Source organism: Monodon monoceros, unplaced genomic scaffold (genome assembly GCF_005190385.1).
Source record: "Monodon monoceros isolate NGI ecotype Baffin Bay Population unplaced genomic scaffold, NGI_Narwhal_1 Super_Scaffold_21, whole genome shotgun sequence".
In the NCBI taxonomy this organism is placed as follows: Eukaryota; Metazoa; Chordata; class Mammalia; order Artiodactyla; family Monodontidae; genus Monodon; species Monodon monoceros.
In genome coordinates this window covers 77,419,334-77,446,288 of record NW_021703778.1, presented here as the reverse complement: position 1 = coordinate 77,446,288, position 26,955 = coordinate 77,419,334, and the positions used below count along the sequence as shown (strand labels likewise).

General features: G+C 50.8%; 1 protein-coding gene across 1 annotated transcript in view; it reads right to left on the bottom strand.

Moving 5' to 3' along the window:
• Window positions 1–26,955, bottom strand: part of LINGO1 (leucine rich repeat and Ig domain containing 1) — a 178,736-nt gene that overhangs the window by 57,096 nt on the left and 94,685 nt on the right. Inside the window, exon 3 of the mRNA XM_029236258.1 lies at window positions 8,802–8,899. The gene's annotated coding sequence lies outside the window, so the exon portion shown is untranslated. The remainder of the gene's footprint in view (window positions 1–8,801; window positions 8,900–26,955) is intronic.

Genomic DNA, 26,955 nt, shown 5'->3' with positions numbered 1-26,955 from the left:
CTAAATTAAGCTCAGGTGATAACTCCTCCAGAAAGCCCTTCCGGACCCCTCCCCAGCTCAGGAGCCTTCTCTGGCTCCTACAGCCCCCTGTGTTTCTCTCCATCACTGTTCTGTAATCAAGGGCTGAAAACCTAGATGCCTACAGGGACCAGAGAGGAAGTGACAGTGAGTGAAGAAGTGCAGGTAATGCAATCGGGAGATGGGCAGGACTTGAGAAGTAGAGAGCACACACCCTGCCTAAGGCATCAACACCAAGCCACTTTATGGCCCATTGGTTCCACTCCTGGGATAAACCCAAGAGAATGGAAAACAGGTTCCCACAAAGACCGTTACACAAATGTTCACAGTGGCAGTATTCATAATTGCCAGAAAGTGGAAATATCTAGATGTCCATGAACGAATGGATACACAAAATATGGAATATCCGGAGGGTGGAATATTATCAGGCCATAAAAAGGAATGAAATACTGACACATGCTACAGCATGGATGAACTTTGAAAACATGGTCATGTGAAACAAGCTAGTCACAGAAAGCCACCTCTTGTATGATTCTATTTATATGAAATGTCCAGAACAGGCAAATCCATAGAGACAGAAAGGAGACGAGTGGTTGCCAGGGCCTGGGGGATGGAAAGAGGGGGAGTAGCTGCTAATGAGCACAGGGTTTCCTTTTGAGGTGAGGAAAATGCTCTGGAATTAGATACTGACGATGATTGCATAATCCTGTGAATATACTGAAAAAGACTGACTTGCACGCTTTAAAATGGTAAGTTCTATGGTGCGCGAATTATATCTCAGTGAGAAAAAACAAATTGTTTAAAATGGAACAAAACCTATCCATAAGCCACATCCCTGGCTGGGGCCTCCAATTTTCAACCTCTAGTTCATACATCTGTCTCCCCCACAAGAATGGGGATTCGGCCCTACCTGAGGCTCCTCGGTGGTCCCCAGAGCTGGTGCCCCAAGGGCAGGCACTTGAGCCACAACAGTGACCACAGCAGCATGTTAACCCAGGCCACATTTCGTGCTTTGGTCCAGAGTCCCTCCCTCAGACAGCTCTGGTCCAGAGTTACAGACGTGTCTCAGGTAAGGCCACAGAGGCCCAGGTTCAGGATTGACTGAACTAAGGTCACATGGCAAGTCGGGGGCAGAACAGAGAAGCCAGGCCTCCCAACCCGGTACAGGATGACCAGGGCAGCTGGTGGGCAGAGGAAGGTGGACACAAAAGCATGGACAGCTCTGCCGCTGCTTCCTGCCTCAAGGCCCCCTAGATTCCCCAGGCCTCAGAATCAAGTGCACCTACTGGATCTGGCCTCAATCCCCTGGGGCCCTAAAGGCATCTCAGCCACTGCGGTGAGGCCCCTGCCCCTCGCTTCTTCCTCAGCAACTCCCACCCCCCAGGGAACCCAGAGTTGCTTCCCACAATTCCTAGGCACAGCCGGCACCATGACCTAGACATCCAGGTCCTAAGAGGCCCAGCACGGCTTGCCTGGACGCTGTGGGTTGCCAGGGGCAGAGGCTGAGCCTCCGGTGCAGAATGGCTTTCTGGTAGGGTGACCAACCATCCCAGGACTGAGAAGTGTTAAAACTGGGACAGTCCTGGGCCAAATGGGACAGTTGGCCACGATGCCTGAGAGGGCCCATCCCCTTTCTCTGCTCTGGTAGGAGCCGCAGAGGGAGGGGGCTCCTTTCCTCAGAGGGTTTCTCCCTTTCCTCTCGTTCTCACCTTCTCCTTGTCTCGGCCATCCTCCCTCCCAGAACCATCCATCAGCAGAAGGGAATCCTCTCTTTCAGCTTCCCCTTCAGGTCCCTCAAGGATAGCAGGTTTCTAGCACTAGCCCCGTGAGCCCCTGTGTTTGTGGAGATGCCCTGAGGGCCACTGGGTGGACGGGAGGAGGCGGGCAGGGTGAGGCCCTTTACTCCTCTTTCAGTCATGGCCTCCCTGTAGACTGGCAGGTCCTGCAGGGCAGGAAACTACTTTTTGTTTGGTTCACAGATGTGCCTAGTCTAGACAACTAGGTGCCCATTTGCTGAATGAACGATTGGGTCTATTTTCCACTCTAGGCATCCCTACTGCAGGTTTGAACTGCTAAAGAGGTCTTCAGGTGGCCACGGAGGCCTCCTCCATCTGACCCCTCACACCTCCCAGCCACCCCCCAACTCACTGACAGGCCCCACCTCCAGCACCTCCAGAGACCCCCAGCCTTTTCTCCCATAGGTTCCCTTTCTGGAGCCTCTCTCAGCCTGTTCCTAGGGATCAAGCTCAGTTCCTCCCCTCCTGGAAGACTTCATCACTACCTGCCCCTCCCATGAGGCTCCCTCCCCCCTCACTTGAGCCCTTGAGCACCTTAGGGAGGGTGTGCAGGTGAGAAGGAGGGAAGAGCTGGAGGTGTGCCTGACTGCAGGTTACGCAGGACTCGGGCCAGCCTCGAGCTGGAAGCGTATCTGGGTGTCTCCGGGTCTGTCTGCCAGCAACCGGGTACAAGGCCAGCATTGGCTGGCAGAGGAGAGGAGGGGAGGGGAAGGGAGAAAAGCGGAGAGGAGGGACAAGATAGGGAGGAATAGGGATGATGAGGGAGCTGCTCCTAGCCCCGGAGTCCCAGGAAGGCTAAGTCAGAGTCCAACACAGTGATGAAGCAGCTGGGCAGCCAGTTACATGTGGACACAAATATCCCCCAAAGACACAGATCATTCCCCTGCTGTTCAGAGTGAAGTAAAGGGGGGAGGAAGCCCCTCCTAAGCCTGTTCATACATTGACCCTTGAGCCTGGTCACACACTGAGTGCCAATCCTGTTCACACAAGGAGCCCTGACCTTCTTCCCACACACCCAGACCCCGGTCCCACACACCGAGTTGAGACCCTCCTCACACACTGAGCCCAAAGCCTCCTCACACCGAGTCCCGACCCCCCCTCACACAAGGAGCTGCAGCCCTGGTCACACGCTGAGCCCTGACCCTCGTCACACGGGACCCCCGACCCTGATCACACAGGGAGCCAAGACTCTGGTCACACACCAAGCCCCACTCTGGTGACACAGGGAGCCCAGACCTTCCTGACACATGGAGCTCCAACCCCCATTGCACAAGGAGCCCCGATACTAGTCAAACACAGAGCTTCGTCCTTAGTCACACAGTGAGCTTGGACCCTCCTCACACACAGAGCTGCGACCGAGGTCACGCACAGAGCCCTGACCCGCAGAGCAGACTGGCTCTCAAAGATAGAGAGGAGGTTCCAGAGGCATCAGCCTCTCACCTCCCCCAATTCCTCAGGCCTGGGTGACAGATCCAGTGTTTGGGTGCCTGAGACAGATCCCAGCTCTGAGCGACTGTTGGCAGCTGGTGCCCAAGGTGGATCGTGGTGGCTGATTTCCTGACTTTCTCGAGACCAAGACTGAGCAGATGACAATCTCCTCTGTGTCCAGGACACAGCACGTGTCTAGTAGACACCAGGTCCTCTAGGAGCCCCAGCCCCAGGCTTCCGTGGAGAAGCTGCCATGCCACCTCCCTTCCCCTCCCCACAGCTCCCCAGAGCTGGCTCCCTTGCTCCTCTCCCCCTTCCCCTCCCACAAGGATCCAGCTCCACCTCCCCCTTTTCCAGGAAAAAGCTGTGAATTGCCAGGTACCTGTCCCCTCCGCTTTCACCCCTCCCCTCTCCTGGCCTTCCCCAGCCCAGATACACATGGAACAGGCCCCCCTTCAGTGTCCTCAACTGGCTGTCAGTTAATCCCTGCAGAGGTGTTAACTGATAATTAAGATGTTAGCTGTAAACTTAACGTGTGATTCCCTGCCAGGAGTATTTTGGTTTTAACAGGTTGCTCTTTGAAATGGGAAAACCTTCAAGTTCCAGCCAAATGGCAGGCGGGAATGCTGAGCAGGGGGTGGGGTGGTATTTTGTGTCTGGAGCCCTTCCAGCCTTCCTGAAACCCAACCCCTCTCACCTCCCCTGTCACTGGGATGGATAGAACACAGGCGTGGGAGCCGAGAGAGCAGCCTCCCAGGCTGACTCCACCTGCTAAGAGTTGACGCCGCTGGGCACGTGATGAAACCTCTCTGAACCTCAGTTTCCTCATCTGTAGACGCGTATATAGAATACCAACCTTGCAGAATTGTGACAGCACATAGGAGGCCCTCAATACTGTAGAGCTCCCATCATCCCTAACTTCCCTTTGTTTCTTCCTTCCACTCCTCCCACCTCCTCACACTCTAGCCCTAATCAATCTCCAAGTCTACCTATTCTCTGGACTTCCTAAATCGTTCCCCAGGCAAAGATCAATGGAATCAAACAGCAAGGCCTGGACAGACATGAGAGCATGAGGACATTTGGCACATGATAGAAGTGTAGCTTCAGAGCAGGGAGAAAGGACAGCTCACTTGATAAACAGTGTCCAAACAACTGGCTAGTCATTTGGGGAAAAACCATGTAGATCCCTATCCTCAAACCACACACATAAGAACATTCCGAATGAACTAGGTATTTAAATATTTTTAAATATCATAAAAACTAGAAAACAACATAAGACAACTTTTCAAAACTCTTCAGTGGGTAAGGCCAGAAACTCTAAAGGAAAATAGTGACAGACTTGACCATGGGACAATTTTAAACTTTTAAGGAGTTAGAAAAAACTCCATAAATTTAAATGACAACCCCCCCCACAAAACAGTGAAAAAAAAATTTGCAACATATGACAGGCAAAAGGGTTAAATCTCTTACCCTCTTACAAATCAGTTTGCTCTTGCAAGTCAATAAGATGCATTGCACACACCCTCCCACCATCACTGAACCAAGGTCCCCTGTGACCTCCCCACTGCTAATGCATGATCAATGCTCAGTCTGCATCTTACTCCACCTTATGCTTGAAACATGTCTTGCCCTTGGCTTCCAGGATAGCATACCTGGCTCTCTTCCACCTCATTCATTGCACCTTCTCAGTCACCTTTTCCGTGCCTCCTCAGCTCCCTAACTTCGCACCAAAGGAGGCTCCAGGACTAGTTCTTCTCTTTTCTACCTATACTCAACTCCCTTGATGCTCTTATCCAATCCCATAGCTTTAAATGCTATCTTTATGCTGATGACCCCATATTTGTATCTCCAGCTCAGACCTAGCCCCTGAACTCCATCCTCACGTATCCATTTCTACTCAGATGTCTACTAGCATCTCACACTTTACATGTCCACAGCCAGGGCCTGCTCACAGGTATGCCACCTGGGCAGTCATACTGGGCCCTACACTCAGAAAGGTCCCAGGCTTAGTTTAATGCTCTACTGTCACCACTTTGAAATTATTAATATTATTTTTTAAACAAAGGGATACCCACTTTCATTTAGCTCTGGCCCCCAAACATTATGTAGCCAGTCCTATCCACAGCTGAGCTCTTCTCCTCCCTTACACCAAACCCACTTCTCTGCCCCATCTCTGTTGATGGCAGCTCCATCCTTTTCCCTACTTGGGCCAAAACCTTTGGCGTCATTGTTATGGACTGAATGTTTGTGTCTCACAAAATTCATATGTTGAAGCCCAACTCCCAATGTGATGGTATCTGGAGGTGGGACTTTTGGGAGGTAATTTGGGCTACATGAGGTCATGAAGGTGGGGCCCTCATGATGGTATTAGTGACCTTGTAAGAAGAGGAAGGGAAACCAGAGCTTGGTCTCTCCGTGTGCACAGAAAGAAGTCACGTAAGCACATAGCGAGATGGTAGTCATCTGCTAGCCAAGCAGAGGGTCCTCGCCAAGAACTGAGTCTGCCAGCACCTTGATCTTGGACTTCCCAGTCTAAAGAAGTATGAGAAATATATGTGTGTTGTTTAAGCCACCCAGCCTATGGTATTTGGTTATGGAAGCTTAAAATGACTAAGACAGTAATCTTTGGCTCCCTCTCTCTCTGACACACACAAACCACCTCATCCAATCTGCCAGGAAATCCTATTGGCTCCACCATTAACAAGCACCCAGAATCTGTCCACTTCTCCCCACTTCCATCAAGACCCCCTGGTCCAAGCCCCCACCATCTCTTCCCTGGATCATTGCAACAGTCTACTGACTGATCTCCGTGCTTCCATTCTGGCCCCCTTCACAGTAGCTGGAATGATCTAGTTAAAATGAAATTCAGATCATGTCATATCACTGTTCAGAACCTTCCATGTCTCCCTGCTTTCCCTGCTTCATTCTGAGTAAAAGCCAAGGCTTTAGGGTGGCCCACAAGGCCTTGCATGATCTGGCTCTTGATCCCTCTCTGGTTGCACATCCCACTCTCTCCCTCCCTCACCCTGTTCCAGCCACACTGGCCTTCTCACTGAGCCCTGAACAGGCCAGGCCTGCTCCTGACTCGGGGTCCCAGACATTTGTGTGACTCATTCTCTCGCTTCCTACAGGTCTTTTCTTTACTGCCACCTCCCAGTAAGGCCTTCCTGACTACCATATTCAAGTCACCCCACACCTCCCATCCCCTCACCTGCTTTATTTTTTTCTCCTTAGCACCTAATACTTATACTACACACACTGTATTTCACTTGTTTATTTTCCCTTGGCTGTCTCTCCTTCACTAGAGCTCGTTCCATGGAGCAGCAGGGGATTTTTTTGATCAATTTTGTTCACTGTTAGGTCCCTAACCAAAACAGTACCTAACACGTAGTAGGTGCTCAATCAATGCTTACTGAATAAAGGGACAGATGAATAGAAAAATCAGCTGAGGGCGTGACATACATAGGCAATTCACAGATAAGTTGAAATGGCCAAAAAATGTACACAGATATGCTCAACTTCATTAGTGATCAAAGAAATGTAAAAGAAATCAGTTTTAACTATCAGATTGGTGGGGATTTAAGTGATTGATAATGTCATGGTTGGCAAGGGTGAAGGGAGGAGGCCTCTTGTACACGATAAGTGGGCACAAGTTTCTGGAGGTTGATCTGGCCTATGGATCAAACCTTGAAATGTGCGTAACCTCTGACCCAGAGAGTCTACTTCCAGAAACATTCCCAAAGGACCCATAACACAAGTGCACACAGAGGTACGAACTGGGAGGTTCTCTGAGTGAGGTTTATAAATAGGCAAACACTGGAAACAATCTAAATGGCCACCAACAGGATTAATAATTGATAAAATAATTTAAAGACCATCCATACAATGGGCGTAAAAGGATAGAGAAGAAGGTTAGCATGATTTACACAATATATTAAGTGAAAAATCAAGTGACGGGGCAGTATATCTAGTGTGATCTCATGTTTTTCCTTTTAAAATATGTTTATAAGTACACAGAAAAAAGACTGAAAGGATATGATATATGGAACTAGTTAGCAGTGGTTAGCCCTGGCGAGGAAGAGATTATGGGAAGGGGTTGAACTGCATGCTTTAAATACTTCTACACTGTTAGATAGATAGATAGATAGATAGATAGATTAGATAGATAGATAGATAGACAGATGATAGATAGATAGATAGATAAACACATAGAGAACATGTTACCTGAACAGTTGGAAAAATGACTCTGCCTAAGGAGAAGACACTTCCTTTGTCTCCCCAAATGTTGAAGGATGCAGAAATAGGACATTCTAAGCCCTCATGATCTGGCCCTGCCTCATCCCTGATACCCCACCACCTCCACCCCAACACCCTCAGCATGCTAGGTTCCAAGCTCACGAGACCATTTTCTATTCCTAGATCCTCTCCCAGCTCTGATCACGGGCCCAAAGGCCTGACCAACCCCGTCCAGTGACCGCCTCAGCCTGAATTCTGCTGTCAGAGAGCCAGAGGGGAAGACAAGGACCCCAAGAGCACTCTTAACAGCCAGGACTGCTGCCCCAGCGTCCAGCAGGAACCCCTGGTCTCTGCCCCAGGGACAGCCTGCAGGACCTGGGAGATTAGGAAATACCATTGATTGTGGCCTGAGTAGACTCGGCCACCCTTGGCTCCAGGGCACCCTCCACAGGCACCGGATGCAGCTGATCCGAGGGGACCAAGGTGAGCCCAGCACAGAGGACTGAACAGAGGAAGAGGGAGCCTGCGGTTTCAGCTCCCACTAGGGTTGCCAGATTTAATAAATAGAATTGTATGTCCCATGCAATATTGGGGACATACTTATGCTAAAAAAATGATTTGTTGTCTTTCTGAAGTTCAGATTTAACTGGACACCTTATATTTTTCCTGGCAAGCCTAGCTCCCACCACATCCCAGCCCTTGGGGAACTTGGCCCCAAGCAGAAAGCCTCCCTCCACCTGGGGCTCCCAGGAGCAGCAGAGAAATGTCCTCTCTCAGACCCAACGACCGAGGGGATTAAAAGTGAGCAGGGCTGTTCTTGGTGCCGGAAAGAGCACCTCTGCTCTGAGGGTGTCCTGTAGAGAGCAGGGACCTTTTGGAGTAAGAGCCGCCACTCACAGAATCACAAACATCAGGGTTGTGAGTACAGCGACTCTGGCAGGGAAAAGCCAGTGACAGCAACGGGTGAGAAACCTCAGATGCAAAACCTCCCACTGCCAAAGAAATTGGCGGGTGTGTACCGCGAAGGATCCTTAACAAACCGCAGACAGCGAACATGTGAGAGCCAAACGGGGGGCCTCTCAGTGTCCCAGGGAGGCGGCCTGGTGAGGATGGCTTGCTGCTGGAGTGGCCCACTTCTTGGAGGTCTGGGAACTCCTCCCCAGGAGGCCCTGCAGTGACTGGGGACTTCAAACCCCACGCTGTGCCCCTCCCCATTGCCCTGACACTGGCCCATTCAGCCGGGGCAGGGGTCCTTACACTTAGAGCCCTCCCACCCAGTGCAGGGACATGAGGCAGGGAGAGGCCCCCTTGATCTCCCCCTACCTGGGTTAGACGGCACCAGGAGGCAAACAGATGGTCCTCTGGGGGCCCGAGGAGTGGCAGGAGGAGAAGCAGCCTGTCCGTCTCGGTCCCAGCATGCACTGTGGGAAGAGCAGGAAGGTTAGTGCGGACAAAGATGGGGCCTCTGCTACCCGGGCTGGGCCCGCCTCGGCATGGGTCTCCCAAGGCAGATCCTGACCCTCTAGCCCAGTGGGCTCAGCGCTGCCTCCCACCTCAGGGATGGGCCTTGTGGCAGCGGCCTCCCTACCGTCTCCCAGCCCCCTGGACTGCCCTCCCAGGCCTGGTGTCCAAGGGCCTGTTCGAACCCCTCCCTTCTCACCATCTCACACTGTCTTCAATAGGTCAGGCCCATCTCAGCGAGTCTTGTTCAAAACACACACACACACACACACACACACCACACACACACCAGAGGCAGCTCTACCTCGTTCTCTCTGAGGTTCCCTTCGCTACCCACGAAGTCTGTCCCCTGCCTCCTGGAAGCTTCACTCACATGTCCTCACCCCCAGCACCCTCAACCCAGGATGTCTGGCTTCTGTCCCACCACTGCCCACAATACCCTCAGCAAGGACCCCCACCTGCCCGTGCCAGTCCTCCTGCCCCAGCCTGCTGGGTCTCTGGCTGGCTGGCCACTCCCTTCCGTAGGAGGCTCCTGACACACACTCTCCTCATTTTCATCGCACCCCTTCATCACTCCTCCTTACACATGGTCACAAGCTGCTGTTTCCATCCTCCCCTCCCTTCTCCTCCCTGGGCCATCTCACTCACACCAGTGTTTCAATCACCCTCTATCTATGCCCCCCAGTAGCTCCCATCATGCCCAGAGGAGAGTGGAGGACCCTGACCTGTCTCCCACCCTCCCCTCTCCTCCCTCAGCTCCAGCCACAAGGACCGCCCCGCAGTTCTCTCTGCTTCCCTCCAGATCCACACAGGCCTGGCCCCTCCTCGTCCGGGTTCAGCTCAGGCCACCTCCTCAGAAAGCCTTCCCTGACCACCATGTGCAGGAGCCCCTCCTTACCCGTGTCACACTGCCCTGACTGACTGATTTCTCATTTGGTTTTCCCTGTCTCAACAATCCCACAGTGAGCTTTATTGCCAGTCAGGTTAATTGAGGTATAATTTACTTGCAGCAAAATTTACCTTTTTCAGATAACAAATACTAGTGAGGATGTGAAGAAAAGAGAAGCCTTGTGCACTGTTGGTGGGAATGTAAATTGATGCAGCCACTATGGAGAACAGTATGGGGGGTCCTCAAAAAATTAAAAATAGAATTACCATATGATTCAGCAATTCCACTTCTGGGTATATATCCAAAGGAAATGAAAACACTAACTCAAAAAGATATATGCACTCCTGTGTTCACTGAAGCATTATTTACAATAGCCAAGATACGGAGACAATCAAAGTGTCCATCAATGGAGGAATGGATAAAGAAGATGTGAGATATATATCTATGTAACAAAATATTATTCAGCCATAAAAAATAAGGAAATCCTACCGTTTCTGACAACATGGATGGACCTCGAAGGCATTATGCTAAGTGAAATAAGTCAGACAAATACTGTATGTGGAATCTAAAAAAATAAAAATAAAAAAACAAACTCATAGGAAAGGAGATCAGACTTATGGTTACCAGAGGCAGAGGGTTGGGGGAGGAGGAATTGGAGGAAGGTGATCAAAACTTCCAGTTACAAGATAAATAAGTTCTAGGGACATAGAGTACAACATGATGACTATAGTTAACACCACTGTCTGTTATATAGGAAAGTTATTAAGAGAGTAGATCCTAAGAGTTCTTATTACAAGGAGAAAACACTTTATCTCTTTCCTTCCTCCTTTTCTTTCTATTGTACCTATATGAAATGATGGATATTAGGTGGTAATCATTTCACAATATATGTAAATCAAGCCATCATGCTGTACGCCTTAAATATATACAGTGATGTATGTCAATTATTTCTCAATAAAACTGGATCAAACTTTACCCTTTTTAGTGCAAGTTCTAAGCTTTGATAGCTGCATACTGCGTGTAACCACTATTGCAATTAAGATACAGAACAATTCTATTAACCCCCATATCCAAAAATCTCCATGAGCTGTCCCTTTGTAGTCAACTTCCCCCACTCCCTACCTCTCACAACCACGGAACTGTTTTCTGCCTCTATAGTTTTGTCCTTTCCAGAATGTCATACAAATGGAATCATCTATATGTAGCCTTTTGAGTCTAGCTTTGTTCATTTATCAAATAATGCATTTGAGATTTACCTGTGTTGTTTCTTGTACCAGAATTTCATTCATTTTTTTTTTAATTGCTGAGTAGTATTTGATTGTTTATCCATTCACCAGCTAAAGGACATTGGGATCTTTCTTCCAGTCTTTGGTGATTATGAATAAAGCCACTATAAATATTCGCATACAGGTTTTTGCATGAACGTAAGTTTATATTTCTCTTGGGTAAATACCTAGCAGTAGGATTGCTGGGTTATATGGTAAGCATATTTTTAACTTTATAAGGAACTGCCAGACAGTTTTCCAAAGTGGCTGTACCATTCTGCATTCCCACCAGCAACATACAAGAGTGTCAGTTGCTCTGTATCCTCACCAGCACTTACTGTTGTCGATTTTGCAAGAGTCATTGTAAGAGATACGCAGTGGTATCTCACTGGGGTTTTAATTTGCACTTCCCTAATGACTAATGATGGTGAGTGATTTTTTTATGTGCCTGATTTATTATTTCAGTACCATCACTATTTGAAAGTACCATCTTGATTTAATTATTTCTGTTTAGTTTCCATTTCTCCCATCATATGTGAGAGCAGGGACCTTGGCATCTCCTCCCCCAATATCTAGAAGAGTATCTGGTACTGGATAATGATGATGACGGTGATGATATCGAGCATTTATAGAGTCCTTATCACGTGCCCAGTGCTGTTTTGAGTGCTTTACAAATATTAACTCATTTAATCCTCATAACCACCCTAAGAGAGACAGATGCTATCCCCTTTTTAAAGAGGAGAAAACAAAGGCAGAGAGAAGTAATTAACCGGTAGCTAATAAGGGACTGAGCCCAGCTTCAATCCCAGGTCTTCTGGAGTCAGAGTCTACAGTCATAATCAATACATTACCTGGCCCATAGCAGCCACATTTGCTAAAGGAATGAAAATGTGGAAGAAAGGCAACAACTTCAATCCGGCATGCCATGGACTGAATGTTTGTGTCCCCCCAAAATTCATATGTTGAAACCTGATCTCCAGTGTGATGGTATTTGGAGGTGCAGCTTTGGGGAGGTGATTAGGTCATGAGAGTGCAGCCCTCATGAACGGGATTAGTGCCCTTATAAAAGAGACACTGGAGAACCCTGTCACCCCTTATGCCATGTGAGCTCACAGCGAGAAGATGGGATCTATGAACCAGGAAGCAGGCCCTCACCAGATGCTGAATCTTCCAGCACCTTGATCTTGGATTTCCAGTCTCCAGACTGTAAGAATTAAACTACTGTTGTTTATAAGCCACTCAGTCTCTGGTATTTGGTTATAGTAGCCTGAACAGACTAAGACAGAGTGGCTTCTAGACGCCGCCTCTTGGATTTTCTCCCTCCAAAGCTGAACTCATTCTCACTCTCAATCCTGCTTCTCCTCCTAAAAAATTCATTTTATGTTGGTATGGCAGGTGTTCAATGGGGATAAGAGGGGTGAGGCTGAGTCAAACCTGGAGCCTGATGGTAGAGGGCCTGGGCCGGCCATGGGGCTTATTCATTCGCGGGGACTCTTCCTCAAAGCTTTTCCCATCAGTCCCTCCCACAAACCCTGGGCCCCCCCAGGAGGAGAGAATGAACAGGAAGTCATGGCCTTGGCAATTCTGAAACCCTTGCTCTGAGAGCACCCCATAAAACCCCTGCTACAGATAACTTTACTGCTCACTGAATGTCTGGGCACATTTCCTCCATGCCCTCCCCCACACAGAATGTCCCCACACTTCCTCAGATCCTTTACAGGTAGTTGAGGCCATACGAGAAGTTCTGGCCAGTGGGCTGTGAACCAAAGTGATGTGTGTCACTGCTGGGCCAATGCATTTAGGAGCCAGTGTGTGCCTCTACCATTTTCTCTTCTTTGCCACAGTGGCGGAAGGAGGCCACAGGTTCCAGATGGGGCAGCTACCACATGGTGGAGCTTCTGTCAGCCTGGGTCCCTGCGTGACTAAATGGACCAGAGGCTGCCACCCTCCCCACTTCCCACGTCGAACATGTAATGTGAATTCGTATGGTAAAGGATGAAAGAAGAAAGGAGCCTTGTCGCATTAAATCACTGAGAGTTCAGAGAGAGCTTGTTCGTGCAGCACATCACTATGCTACCTACACCCCCACTGGCCACATGGGGGCGTATGGTTTGAGAACACGTTTGGATGACTTCATGGGTGACAGAATTAAGCTCCATTTGGGAGCCCCTAAATGACTAGGATTTCAGTGGGGGATGGAATATCTCAATCGCCAAGTTGAAAGGTTCCCCATTCGCAAGGGAAAGGGGGCAGTTCCAGGCCCTTTGGCAGGATCCACTAGCAGGACCATCCCTATCTGGGGAAGGGAGGTGTGAGCCGAGGCAGCTGGGAGCGTCTCCATGAGAGCTGGAGCCTTGGCCTACATTCAAGGGCTTGAACTTGACTTTAGAACAAAGGCTGGAGTGTCTTTAGAGCTTTATCCCTAACTCAGGTTTGGGACCAGCTCTCAGAAAGGCGCTTGGACCCCAAACTGGTCTGTCCTGGATGGACAGTTTGGGGTCGGGGAGGGGGAAGGAAACTCCAACAGGGCCTTGGAGCCGCAAATGACAATGCACTGCAAGCTTAATTGTAGGTTTATATTTTGAACTTACTGACACTTTAGCAATGATCACCTTGAATGTTGTATGCTCCTGTGGGACAACACAGGGAATAGGGAGAAGAGGCCTCCCCTCAAGATAAGAGTGGGGCGCTGGTAGACAATCTGAGGGGAAAGCCCTTAGTTCATATAAAGCCCCTGTGACTTCTTGCCTTTTCCAAGAAGTAAGATTTGGCTACAGTAAAATACACTGTCTCCTGCCACACACCCCCTCCATACTGGTACGATACGGCTTCTTTGAGGCCATTAAAAAGACTTCTTGAGAATGAGCGCTGGATGCCGGTGTCAATACTTGTCTACGTGCATCCAAAGGCCTGTGGTTTTGAAATGGGGCCAGGGTAGCTGGAAACTGTGGCCTTGCATGGCACCCTGCAGGGGTACTGGGGTGTGCTGGGGTGGGGACTTGGATCAGAGGCAGGGGTGGGGTTGTTTAAAGTGTAGAAGCCCCTTGGGCAAAGGTGGACTTGGTGGAACCCAGGGACCTGGGGACCGGGGCTTCTAAAAGAGCAGTCATAAGAAATCCTCTCTCAGAGGCTTTGGGGGTGGGGGGCCTGCAGTTGGGTGTGGCTGTTCCCTGGGAAGGACTGAAGCGAGTTTTGCCATCATTTTGGCTAAGAATAAAAGGGTGTGACTGGGCTTCCCTGGTGGCGCAGTGGTTGAGAGTCCGCCTGCCGATGCAGGGGACACAGGTTCGTGCCCCGGTCTGGGAAGATACCACATGCCGTGGAGCAGCTGGGCCCGTGAGCCATGGCCGCTGAGCCTGCGCGTCCGGAGCCTGTGCTCCGCAACGGGAGGGGCCCCAACAGTGAGAGGCCCGCGTACCGCAAAAAAGAAAAAAAAAAAAAAGGGTGTGACTGATACAGTTCAACTGAAAACAAAATCCCCCAAAGAAACAGGCAATAACTGCTCCATTCTTTACCACGAGGGTTTATTTACTTGGGGGTTTATTTTTTTTTTTTAATTTTATTTATTTTTTTGGCTGCGTTGGGTCTTCATTGCTGCACATGGGCTTTTCGCTCTAGTTGTGGCGAGCGGGAGCTACTCTTTGTTGCGGTGTGCGGGCTTCTCATTTCAGTGGCTTCTCTTGTTATGGAGCACAGGCTCTAGGTGCGCGGGCTTCAGTAGTTGTGGAACGCAGGCTGGCACACGGCCTCTAGGGCACAGGCTCAGTAGTTGCGGCGCCCAGGCTTAGTTGCTCTGCGGCATGTGGGAATCTTCCTGGACCAGGGATTGAACCCATGCCCCCTGCATTGGCAGGCGGATTCTTAACCACTGCGCCACCTGGGAAGTCCCTATTTGGGGATTTATTTACTTGGGGGTTTATTTTGATGATGAGAAATCCATAATGATAAGTTTGGTGATTTCAGTGAGTTTTTTGGCATAGGAGAAAATCTAAATTGGGTGCAGACCTGAGATTTTAACCCAGTTTGGACACCTTGCACCTACCCTCATGACCACAGGATTTGCTTAGATACGCTAGTGGTAAGGAACTGTGCCCAGAATTTGCTGTGCTTTCTGCTTTTGTTTCCTACAGGCAAGTTTCCTGACAAATGATGCTGAGAATTACTCATCCTGGGGTCAAGGATCCAGCGATGGCTTGTGGCTAGAGTGGAGATTTGGCTGGGCTGGCGTCAGCTCAGACCCTGGCTCGAAAGTAAACTTGAGGATCCTCACTCAGGGAGGAAGGGGTTTTAGATTTGGACCTTATGGTCTGGTATCCAGAGGCCTGGGCAATGTTGGGATGAACGCATTGGCTTGTGGAGAATGCCTGACTAGAACTGCTTGGGGGAGGATTCTGTGAGCGCGACATGAATCGTTTTCCCCTGAATGGTTTTTGCTGACTGACTGGGCTTTAATTCACTGTCTGCTAAGGGTTTGGGGGATGAAAACAGAGGAAGAGGTTTCAAAGGCAAATTTTTTTTTTTTTTTTTTTTTTTTGCGGTACGCGGGCCTCTCACTGCTGTGGCCTCTCCCGTTGCGGAGCACAGGCTCCGGACGCGCAGGCTCAGCGACCATGGCTCACGGGCCCAGCCACTCCGCGGCATGTGGGATCTTCCCAGACCGGGGCACGAACCCGTGTCCCCTGCATCGGCAGGCGGACTCTCAACCACTGCGCCACCAGGGAAGCCCAAAGGCAAATATTGAAAGAAGTTCCTGTGGGGAATTGAGGAAGAGCTGGCACAGGAGAGAGGTGGCAGGTGGAGGGAGGATGGAGAGGGATGGGAGAGGGTAAAGGGGCACAGACATCACCATCTCATCGCAGTCACCATAGACAGCATCCTGAGAGCTCCGCCCTCACTGGGCTAAGCACTTCCCATGCAAGAACATGTTCAATGCCCACCAGCACCCTAGGAGGTGGTACTGTCACTGTGTGCATTTTCAGGATGGGGATACCGAGGTACAGAGAGGGGGAGTAACTTGCCTTATAAGGAATGGGGCTGAGTTTCAAACCCAGGCAGTCAGGTTCCAGCACTCATCCTAAAAGTCCCTGATGAAACTGGGTTGGTCAGGCTAGAAATGGATGAAAGGCTCCTCAATGCCATTGGCAGGAATTCTGTCTGTGGGGGGCTAGATCTAAGTTGTCCAGAATATCCCCTTTCTGACAGTCACCAGCTCTGTGACCTTGAGCGGGTTACTTACACTGAGTCTGCTTCCTTATCTGTAGAACATACTTTATATGGTAGTAAAGATTACAGAGCATGTGTGCGTGTGTGCGTGTGTGTGTGTTGCCTTGTACAGTACTTGGTAGAGAACAGGAATTCCACAAAAAGTAGACACCCCTCCTCCCTGCCATGGAGCCACAGCAAGAACTTCCAAGCATGGACATGGGCATGGACCTGTATATTCATGTATGTACTCATATATCCACATGTCCCTGCCTGGGTGAGCACTCACATGCACAGGCATGCATTCCCTGGTCCTGTCCCTAACTCAGGCTGGTGGTGCCATCAGCCATGCAGTCCCCAGCCAAACACCCAGACATCACTCTCGAGTTCTTTCTTTCCCTCTCTCACCCTCACATCCTCTCCCCATAGTCAGCCAATTCCTGAATATTTCTCAAACTCATCTTCTCCCGGTTCTCCCTCACCCCCACCCCAGCTGGCTTGCAGTCCTCCCTCCACCCACCCTCCACACAGTGGCAACCAGAATGACCTTTCCCAGTCACAAATTTGACCTCACCCCCGCTCCGCTTAAAAGCATTCCAGGAAGCCTGGCCAAGCAAGACGTGAAACTCAGAAGCCCTAAGGAGAAGTCTGACAGATTTGACAGAATAAAGATAGAAAGCTTCTATGTGGCCAAAGATACCATAAACAAAGTTAAAAAGACAAACAGCGGACTAAGGGAAATATTTCCAACACACATAACAGACGAACATTTAAAAATTCCTAATATACTAAAAGCTCCTTTTTACCAATAAGAAAAAGGCAAAAAGAAAAGAAAAATAAGCAAAGGATGTGAATAGTCAATTCACCGAGAAGAAAATACAAATGGCCAATAACCACATGAAAGGATGCTCAACCTCACTGGGGAGAAGGGAAGTGAGTGTTGAAACCACAGTGAGATGTTCTCCTGGATCGGCAAAAATTAAAAAGCTTGATAATGTTCAGTGCGAGGATGGCTGGGGAAATGGCTACCTGCAGATACCAAGGGTGGCCCAACCTTTTGGAAGAGCAATGTGACAGTAGCTATCAAAATTTAATAAGCATACCCTTTGCCCTGGCAATTCCACATCTAGGAGTCTATCCTATAGAAAGGCTTACACGTGTCAGCCAAGGTATATATACAAGGATGTTCACTGAAGCATTATTTGCAAGAGTGAAAAATTGAAGACCACCTAAATATCCATCAACCCAGGACTAGTTACATAAATTACGTTATGTCCAAACAATGGAGTATTAGGCAACAATTAAAAAGAACATGGGAGATCTGTATGCAGTGACACTGACAGATGCCCACAGCACACTGGTAAATGGAAGTTGTAGAGTTATGTGCATAATACAATTCCATTTCTTTTTTTAGATAATATACAATAAGTATATTTATAAAAGCACAGAAAAACTTCTGGAAGGAGGCATACCAGACCAACAATAGTGGGACCTCGGCAAAAAGAGATCTAAGGGCAAAGAGGGAACTTCTCTACTTAATAGGACACACTTCTATATTGTTTCAATTTTTGCATGAGCAAACATTGCTTTTGTGGTAAAAAAAAAAAGGAAAGGAAAAAAGAAGAAAAATACTCCATCCACGGCCCCTCACTGGCTGTAAGAGAAAGTCCGAACTCCTCGGGGTGGCCCCTAAGGTCCCTCAGGACACAGCCCTTGTGTGCCACCAACCTAGGTCTCCCCTTGTCCCATTCTTTGCCTAAGTCTAGATAGACAAGCTCAGCTCCCTTTTAGTCCCCCAGACTGCCTCTGGGCCTCTGTCCCTGTGGTTCTATCTTCCCGCAGTGTCCTTTCCTGCCTCCTGTGCCTTATCTTTCAAGTCGTTTCTCGTGTGTCGCCACCTTCTGGAAACTCTCCCTGAACATTCCCCCACACTCTGCCTTCTCTCCCTCCCAGCAACGGTGACAGCCAACAACCAGGGAGCACACATGTGTCTGTGTCGGGGCTGTGCTGTATGCTTTGCATTGTACTGATTTCTTCAATCCTCAAAGCAACCCTAGGAAGGGCTGTCGTCACCTCATTTAACAGATGAGGAAACTGAGGCAGAGAGGGGTTACCCAACTTGCTCAAAGTCACACAGCCAACAATCAGCAGAGCCAGTGAGTGGTGCCGGGCAGGGCACTCGTGCAGCCCCCCAACAGCGTGCAGCACAAAGTACCTATACCTGCCAGGCTTCAAGACTTGCCTGGGAGTCTCAAAGTTGGGGTTTGTCTTGTCCTTGCCCCCAGAACCTGGGCAGGTCAGGCGTGCACAGGGAGGTCTGCTGGGCCCGGAAGCCAGCCCCCAACGCCACCCAGCCAGGGCTAAAGGAAGCAGCTGGTTTCCTCAGGGAGCTGGGGCGGCGGTGAGGATGGGGGCTGGGACCAGCGCAGCTGGGGGTCAGCTGACCCAGGACAGCTGAGGAAAGGGACGGTTTGTGGAGCTGCAGCCCCACCCGAGGCAGGGACCCAAGCTACTCCCTGCACACCTACTGTGTGTCAGGCCCTGGGGGTCACGGGCCAGGGAAGCCGGGGGCCGGGAGCCTACTCTGCCCTCCACGTGCTGTAAAGTCAGACACACGGAGGCCAGGAGCCTAAGAGAGGGACAGGCCAAGAGCCGTCGGAATGTGCTCGCAGGACCGGGGGCCTGGCTTCTGACTGGGATGAAGCAGACAGGGGGTCTCCATGAAGGAAGTGGCACCTGGGCCCAGCCTAAGAAGATGAAGGGGATCTGGGCAGATGGAGTTGGGAAGGGAACTCCGGGGGGCTGGAACAGCTGGAACAAGGGCCTGGGGGTAGGCAAGTGTGCGGAGCGTTGGGGAAGAGTCACTGGTTTAGGCTGGAGCACAGGACAAGTAGGCAAGCAGCAGTGGATGCAGGGGTAGGGGTGCTGGGGGCCCTTGGAGGGGGCAGCTGCCCGCAGGTGAGGAGGGGGCACTCTGGAGCGGGTGGATGGCCTACGATCGGAACCTGGCAGGCAAATCCACCTTTGCAGTTAGCTGCAGGACAGTGGCTTAGCTCTCCACCTCGGTGCCCTCATCTAGAAAGTCATGCCCCTTCCTAGACTGCTGAGAGAATTCAATGAGACAGTGATTTGAAGCACCTGGGACCCAGGGAGGGGGGGATGGCCACGTCTGGCGGGGGCGCCGCGCCCAAGGAGGCCAAGGTGGCTCGCGGGGCATCTGCCCGTGTGATGTGAACTTGTGGGGGCAGATGAGCCACAGGGCCTCCCAGCCCAGCAAAAGTATTCACATACTATCCTTGTGTTTAAAGTATAAACTCCAGGTAATGTCACTTCACACTCTGCACCTTAAAGAGACACGAGAGGCAGAGCCCCACGATCTTGAGCAGGTCCCTGCCCCTCCCAGGGCCTCAGTTTCCCCATGCGAGTGGTAGGTGACTGCTCGGGTGGCTTCTCCAGGCCTGGTTATTCAGAAGGGGTTGAGCCATGGAAGGAGGGAACTGGGGTTGGGGGTGGGGGGAGGTGCAGAAATCCAGAGGGGTGGGATTCAGAGAGGGGAGGAGTGGGGATGGAGGAAGGAGAAGACCCTCCTTCCTGGGGCTAGTCCCCTACCCAGCCAAGGCCCTCCTCACACTCCCTACTCCGAGGCCCACCAGCCCCCGCCCATGCCCGGGTCGTATTCACTCAGTTCGGGGTGGAGAAGTTGGAAGAAGAGGAGCCCCTGCCTCCCAGGGCAAGTTACTCGCGGGAACAGTGGTGTGCAGGCCCGGAGACAAGTAAGACCTGCGACCATGCCCCACTGGGCTACTGCAGGCGGAGGGTCATTAGGCAAGTCCCCGCACGTCTCCATTTCCTCTTCTGTGAAATGGATAAAAATGCTGTCCCTGTAAATACTATTGCCAGCCCAGTGCCCAGCACACAACCAACCTGCCCCAGAGGTGAGGCCTTTGGCTCACCAGGAGCTGAGCACGCCCTGGGGGAGTCACAGCCAGCTCTTGGAGGCGGGGAGAATCACTCACCCTAGGCACCCCCAAGACCCCCACGGGTGCCATCCTCCTCATCGCTCACAGGGACCCTATCTTAGCTGCTTCCCCACTGGCCCATCTCCAGCACCTCCCCCTCCCACTTGCTGCCAGAGGAACGCTCCAAGTGAGGCCCACTTCGACTCTGATCACTCGGCCGTCATTGAATGCTTGCTTGCCACCTCCCCCACCAGCCCTGTGGGCAGGAACCACATCTGATTCATCTTATCCATTGCAGAGTGTGGGGTCTGGTACAGGAGCCCTGCCCACAGGCAGCAGAGCTAGCAGTGGGAATGAACAAACACGACCATTCACCCCTCCCACGGGCACCTGTCGCTCTCCTGAGTATCCATGACAGTGCTGGGCTCAGTGTGGGGCTGGGGTCAGAGCTTAGCGTGGGACCAGGATCAAGATTCAGTCTGCACAAGATCAGGGCTCAGTGTGCGGCTGGGATCAAAGTTCAGTCTGTCCAGGATCAAGCCTCCGTGTGGGACTGGGGTCAGGGTTCAATGAAGGAAGTTTTCTGCCCCCTACCGTGAAGGGCTCAGGACTTCTCCCAGCCTTACCCACTGCTTTGAAAACAACATATCCTATCCCTGGGGTGCTGGGGCCTGTCTTCTGAGTCTCCACTATGCCCACCCTCTACTCAGGCAAGGCCTGTCCTCTGCTCCACTCCAGGCAGCTATGCTGGGTTTCCCATACTCACTATGCCCCAGCCGCCACCTGACTCCTACAGAAGGGGCTCAAGGCAGGAAGTGCTTCCTTGCATCCTTAACTGGCCTTCAGAATCACAGCAGGACAGTCAGCCTTCTGGCATGAATGCATTCCTAAGCCAAGGAGAAGTGGTTTGTGAGTTAGCGCGGATTTTTCTATTATCCACCCCACTGTCCTCACTCCATTAGCCCAGATGATCCAGTGCCAACAGAGGTAAACCCAGGTCTGGCTGAACATGAAGGCGAAGGTGTTAGCTGGTACATGGCAGTGAGATATGCCACCCAAATACCTCCTCCTGTCACAGTGCCTGAAATCCCTCCTTTGTGCTCCTTGCTTTAAGTAACTCTTGCTGACCCTCCTCTGAAACCTCCATCCTGAATCAGTTTTCAGCTGGGTGCGGGGACTGCTGGATCCCTCGGCCCTGGGCGACTCAGGTCTAGCCCAGGCCTGGCACTCACAGGGCTCAGAAATGGGAGCTGAATCAGAGACTGGCCTGAGTGGGCATCGGGGCTGGGCAGAAGGCTGCGCCCGCCCCTCAGCAGCCCCACTCACCCAGCCAAACCCTCCACTACTACTCTGCCTGCTACTCTCAAGCAGAGGGTCAAGCTGGTTTGCTGGAAAGACACATGGTTCTAATTTTAATTAATTAAAGAAAAAATCTAATCACTGCATTAAACTTCTCATTACTCCACTTGAATACCCTTAAAGTAAATTTAATTACCAGAGGATTGGGTTTCCTAGCCTCTTTCATTAGCTTCTGATAAGATGAGGAATGGGAAGGGAAGAGGGTGGGAAACAGAACAATGCCATTTTTAACCCAAGGAGCGCAAGGTGGGCGTTGTACTGGGGCTACCATGGTCAGGCTTTGGTGCCGCCCTGAGAACAGGCTTGGCCTTGGGCCTGGGGAGACCCCCACCCCAGCTGCTTCTAGAAAGGAAAAGGCCTAGCATTTGGCTGTAGTCAGCACTGAATGCTTCATTTATGGCCACTCTTGGTTATTTATACCCCACCTCCTTCTAAAAGAGTTTGAGGCTGCTAAGAACAGCACAAACTGAAACATAAGAGAAGAGATCAGAACAAGGGAAAAATATGAGAGAGAAGAAGATGAAGCCAATGGCAAGACTACTGAGCAACTGCATGCCACAGCATCCTGAGCACTTATCAGAAATGGGCCACGAACCAGCTATGAGCTTCCTAGCAGCCAAGGCAAAGAGAGCAACACATCTTGGCACTAATGCAGTAACCAATAGAGTATTCATAAGGAAATGCACACTGAGCCTCAGGCTTTCCATCTGTAAAAAGGGTGGAGCTGGCGGATGAACTAAAGGAAATAACCATTGGCTGGAGCAGTCAGCAAAGGTTTCCTAGAGAAGGAGAGACCTAAACTGGGCCTTAAAAAAAAGGATAGGGCAGGGGCTTCCCTGGTGGCGCAGTGGTTGAGAGTCCGCCTGCTGATGCAGGGGACATGGGTTCGTGCCCCGGTCCGGGAGAAGCGGCTGGGCCCGTGAGCCATGGCCGCTGAGCCTGCGTGTCCGGAGCCTGTGCTCCACAACGGGAGAGGCCACAACAGTGAGAGGCCCGCGTACCGCAAAAAAAAAAAAAAAAAAGGATAGGGCAGACTCATCTATAATAGTTATTTGCCTCCCCCAGTTGGAGGCATCTCTTCCTGCCAGCAGGACCCTGAGCTTCCTTCGGGAAACACTCTCCCCCTCATTCCTGGTCACATGGTTGGGGAAGGACAGACCCTTATCCCCAGCCCATCCATGTTTCCAAGCCCTGCAGACCCAATTAAAGGAGCAGGACGATCTTAATCCTGCCAATAGGGCCCAACAGATCAACTCCAGGACTTTTATTTGTTCTATCAGGAAAGCAGATTTTGTCTCTAGCCCAGGCCCCAGATTTCAACCTGGTAGCATGTTGTCCCAGAAACTGCTGGCATGTGAAAAGCCACTAGGAGTGGAGCCATCACCAAAAAAGAGAAGCAGAGAAATACAGACAGAAAACAGATCCTGTTCACATTGTTGAAACCACTGGATCAAGCCCTGCCTGAAGCCCAACCTACCCCTGGACACTTCAGTCACATGAGCTGATAATTTCATTTTATTGAAATAAGATTTTTGCTACTTGCAACCAAAGGGATCCTGACAGATACAGTGGTCAGAAATGTATCCTTCCTGTTCCAGAGACCAAGAAGGCTCAGACATCCCCAGGAGCTAGGGAGTAGGCAGGGTGGGTATGCCACCTACCGTGACCGCTATTGCGTCTGCTGAGTCCTGAAGCTTGAGGAGTCCCTGCGGCGCAGGCTGAGGTGAGGAACAGGCGTGGGAGCGGGTGCAGGGGCTGGACAGGGCCAGAGCCCTGGAACGCCGGCAGGAGGCAGACTCAAGGCAGCCAGGACATGGCTGTGGGGTCCCTAGAAAAAGGAGAAGCAAGAGTGAGCAGTACCGTTCACATGGGGGACAGAGGGGCACAGGGCGTAAGGCAGATGGTGGCCATACCTTGACAAAGGTGAGACCAAAGTCAGCCAAGTTTACCTTCACCTCCTCACATCTTGTATCTCATTTCCCCTATCTACTGCCCCCTTCCCCTGGAGTACCTCGAGGCTGCAGAAGAGCATCTGTAGAAGGCCTTCCCTCTGAAGAGAAGGGAGGGCTCTGGGGCAGGCATGGCTGGAATCCATGTGCCAGAGTGTATGTGCCTGGTGTGGGGAGAGGGCGGGGGAGCTTCACCCTCAGTACTGTGGACTCATTTCTCACAGTTCCTCTCCCAGTGCGTGCCCAGGACTAGGCCTAGGGCAGCCAGAATAGGACAAAACTGAGTGAGGCAGCCGCCTCCTTTGATATCTGGTCTGGACTTCTAAAAGAATCCTAGAGAGGACAATGCTTAACCCAAGGGCATGAATGGTGGTGTTCCAGGCATAGGCAGAGAGAAGTGCAGGCCCTCCAAGTGCCTTCCTGTTTGAGGAACCAGGAAACCAACTACTCTGGCTTCACACCAGCCTCCCTTGGGCACTGTCCCTGGCCAGGAGGCCACCCCTCGAGGGGCCCACACTCTTCCCCAGCTTCTCTCTGAGACCAAGCTGGGACCTTTGGGGAGAGAAAGAGGGTGAGGATATTTCAGACTCAGGACACTGCCAGAGGTCCTAGGCTTTGGAAAGTCACTAAGCCTCTTTAGGCCCTTAATGAATCCTCTGATCTAAAGGATGCTGGCTTTCTTCCCGGCTCCAGAAAAAGGCATGATGACAGAGATCTTGAATCACAGAACATTGGGCTGATTGGATCTCTAGAAATGTCTCTAGACCAGCACCATCGAAGAGCGCTTTCTGCAATGATGAATGTGGTCAGTGCCCGCGCTGCCCGATACGGTGGCCACTAGCCACACGCAGGTAGTGGAAGGTGGATAGTGACACTAAGAATCTGATTTTTTTCTTTTCTTTTATTCATTTGTATTTAAATCAAAATAGCCACATGTGGCTCGTGGCTACCACATTGAATAATACAGCCCTGGACCAACACTTGCCCTGGCCACAGTACCCAGAGAAAACTGAGGTCCAGAGAGGAGAAGGGATTTGCTCAAGGTCACATAGAGAGTGGCAAAGGCAAAACCCAGAACTTAGGTCCTCAGACTCCTAGCCCCCACTCTCCACAGCACCCACTGCCCTTCCCATGGTGGCCTTATGTTCTCCCATCTTGCTCAGCACTGTCACGGAGTGTCTTGCTGCCCCACTACCCAAGCTGCTGCTCCTGGGGCAGGGTATCAGGCCGCTTTTGAAGGGACCTGACTCTCCCAGACACTGCTGCTGGCCCATCCCCCAGCACCCCAGCAAAGCAGCCTCAGTGACTATCCCTGAGGTTGGCTGGGGAAATCACCTATCAGAGAAGAAGTGCTCTGGGCACAGAGCTGTTCACTGCAGGGTTACTAATAACACCAAAATGCTGGAAGCTGCCTAAACATCCCACAGTAGAGATGACAGGGTGCATCGTGACACCTCTGTTGGATGGAATATTACACAGCCATTAAAAATGATAAACACAGGGCTTCCCTGGTGGCGCAGTGGTTGAGAGTCCGCCTGCCGATGCAGGGGACACGGGTTCGTGCCCCGGTCTGGGAAGATCCCACATGCCGCGGAGCGGCTGGGCCCGTGAGCCATGGTCACTGAGCCTGCGCGTCCAGAGCCTGTGCTCCACAACGGGAGAGGCCGCAACAGTGAGAGGCCCGCGTACCGCAAAAAAAAAAAAAAAAAAAAAATAGATAAACACAGAGACTGGTAGCAGCACAGAGCAATGTTTACCTAACAATATTGAGCAAGAAAACAGAAAATGGATGAGGGTGGGGCTGGGCTGCAGCGGTGTGCAGGTCTCTGGGCTCAAGGAGCCCACTTATATCTATTACCCCCAGCCCGCACCGCAGCATCACGACCTCCAGATTTCATAACCATTCTACAGATGCAGGAGCTGAGGCTTCGAGAAGCCACACACATATGCCAGGTTACATGGGGAGTGAGGGCAGAGTCGGGGCTCAAGCTCTTGATTTCTGACTCTAAGGACAGACTTCCACTGCTGCCTCTTTGTGCCATGATGGTGGCATTAATGGTGCCCTTTCTTTTCTATTAATTAACTCATCCTATTTAACAAAAACACATTCTAAGTGCTTTACAAATGTTGGCCCATGTGGTCTGTACAACAACTGTACGAGGAGCAATTTATACTCTTATTTTTGGGATCAGGAAACTGAGGCACAGAGGTCAAGGGCCACTTCTACTTCCCACATGTTCTGCAAGGTTCCAGTATTGTCTTCACAGGAAAAGGGTAAGGGGGCAGGGAGGGAACAGCTGTTGACTTGGAGCAGTAGAAATACAGATGTGTGTGTGTTTTCCCTTTTTAATTGCATGGAAATTCTTTCTGTAGCAATTGAAAGAAAAAAAATTCCAGAAGTAAAACATGGTATCAAAAAATTTTTTTAGAAAAACACAGAAACGAAAACATTCAAACTGAAGCTACTGATGCATCCAAGAGACCTCGACTGTGAACGTAATCCACCTCCTGGCAGCAAAGCTCATGTCTTCAGGCTCTCCTGCCAATTTCCTGACCTCGGACTACTCCCTCCTGCCTGGGTGAGATCCTCACGTCAGAGGGCAGCGGGGAGCAGCTCTGTATGGAGGTGGACTTCAATAAACACCTCCTGGCACCCCTTGGCACAGCACAGCAGGCCAGCAGACAGGCCTCAGAGCGCCAGCTGCCTGCAGCGCTGCTGTCGCTGGCCAGGGCTGACCTCAAGAGGCCAAGATATCCAGTCCTCTGCCTCCAGCCCCAGGCAGCCCCTTTCTACAAGTGAAGCGACTGAGGCCCAAAAGGTAAAAGACCTCGTCAGAGGTTACACTGCTACTGAACAGGGAAACGAGTGTGTGCACATGCATGTACATGCATACAACCCACATGTGCACATGTGTGTCTCCCATATGTGCATGCTTCAGGCCCAGGCACCCTCAAGCCTATAATTAAAAGGGCAGGTGATCCCCAGCTTATACACACACACACACACACACCCCAATTATTACATTATTAACTGCTACCATATCCACAATTGTATTTCTATTTCTCCTTTACATTTTTCTCTGTTATTTTTCATTCTGTCACCAAATACTTACTGGGCACTTACTATATAGTAAGTATATTATAGGTGCTGGAGATTCAGTGGAGTACCCCTCATGGGGATGGGGGGTACAGATGGTAAGCAAATAAATAAGCAAATAAAGAAACAAGATAATTCCAAAGAGTGACAAGTGCAATTAAGAAAATCGAGCCTGGTAATATGAGAGAGAGTACCTGGGATGAGGCTAAGGGGTCACTCTAGCTGGAGGATCAGAGGATGCCTTTCTGCAGAGGTCACATTTGAATTTATACCTGGACGATAAGAACTCAGTCACT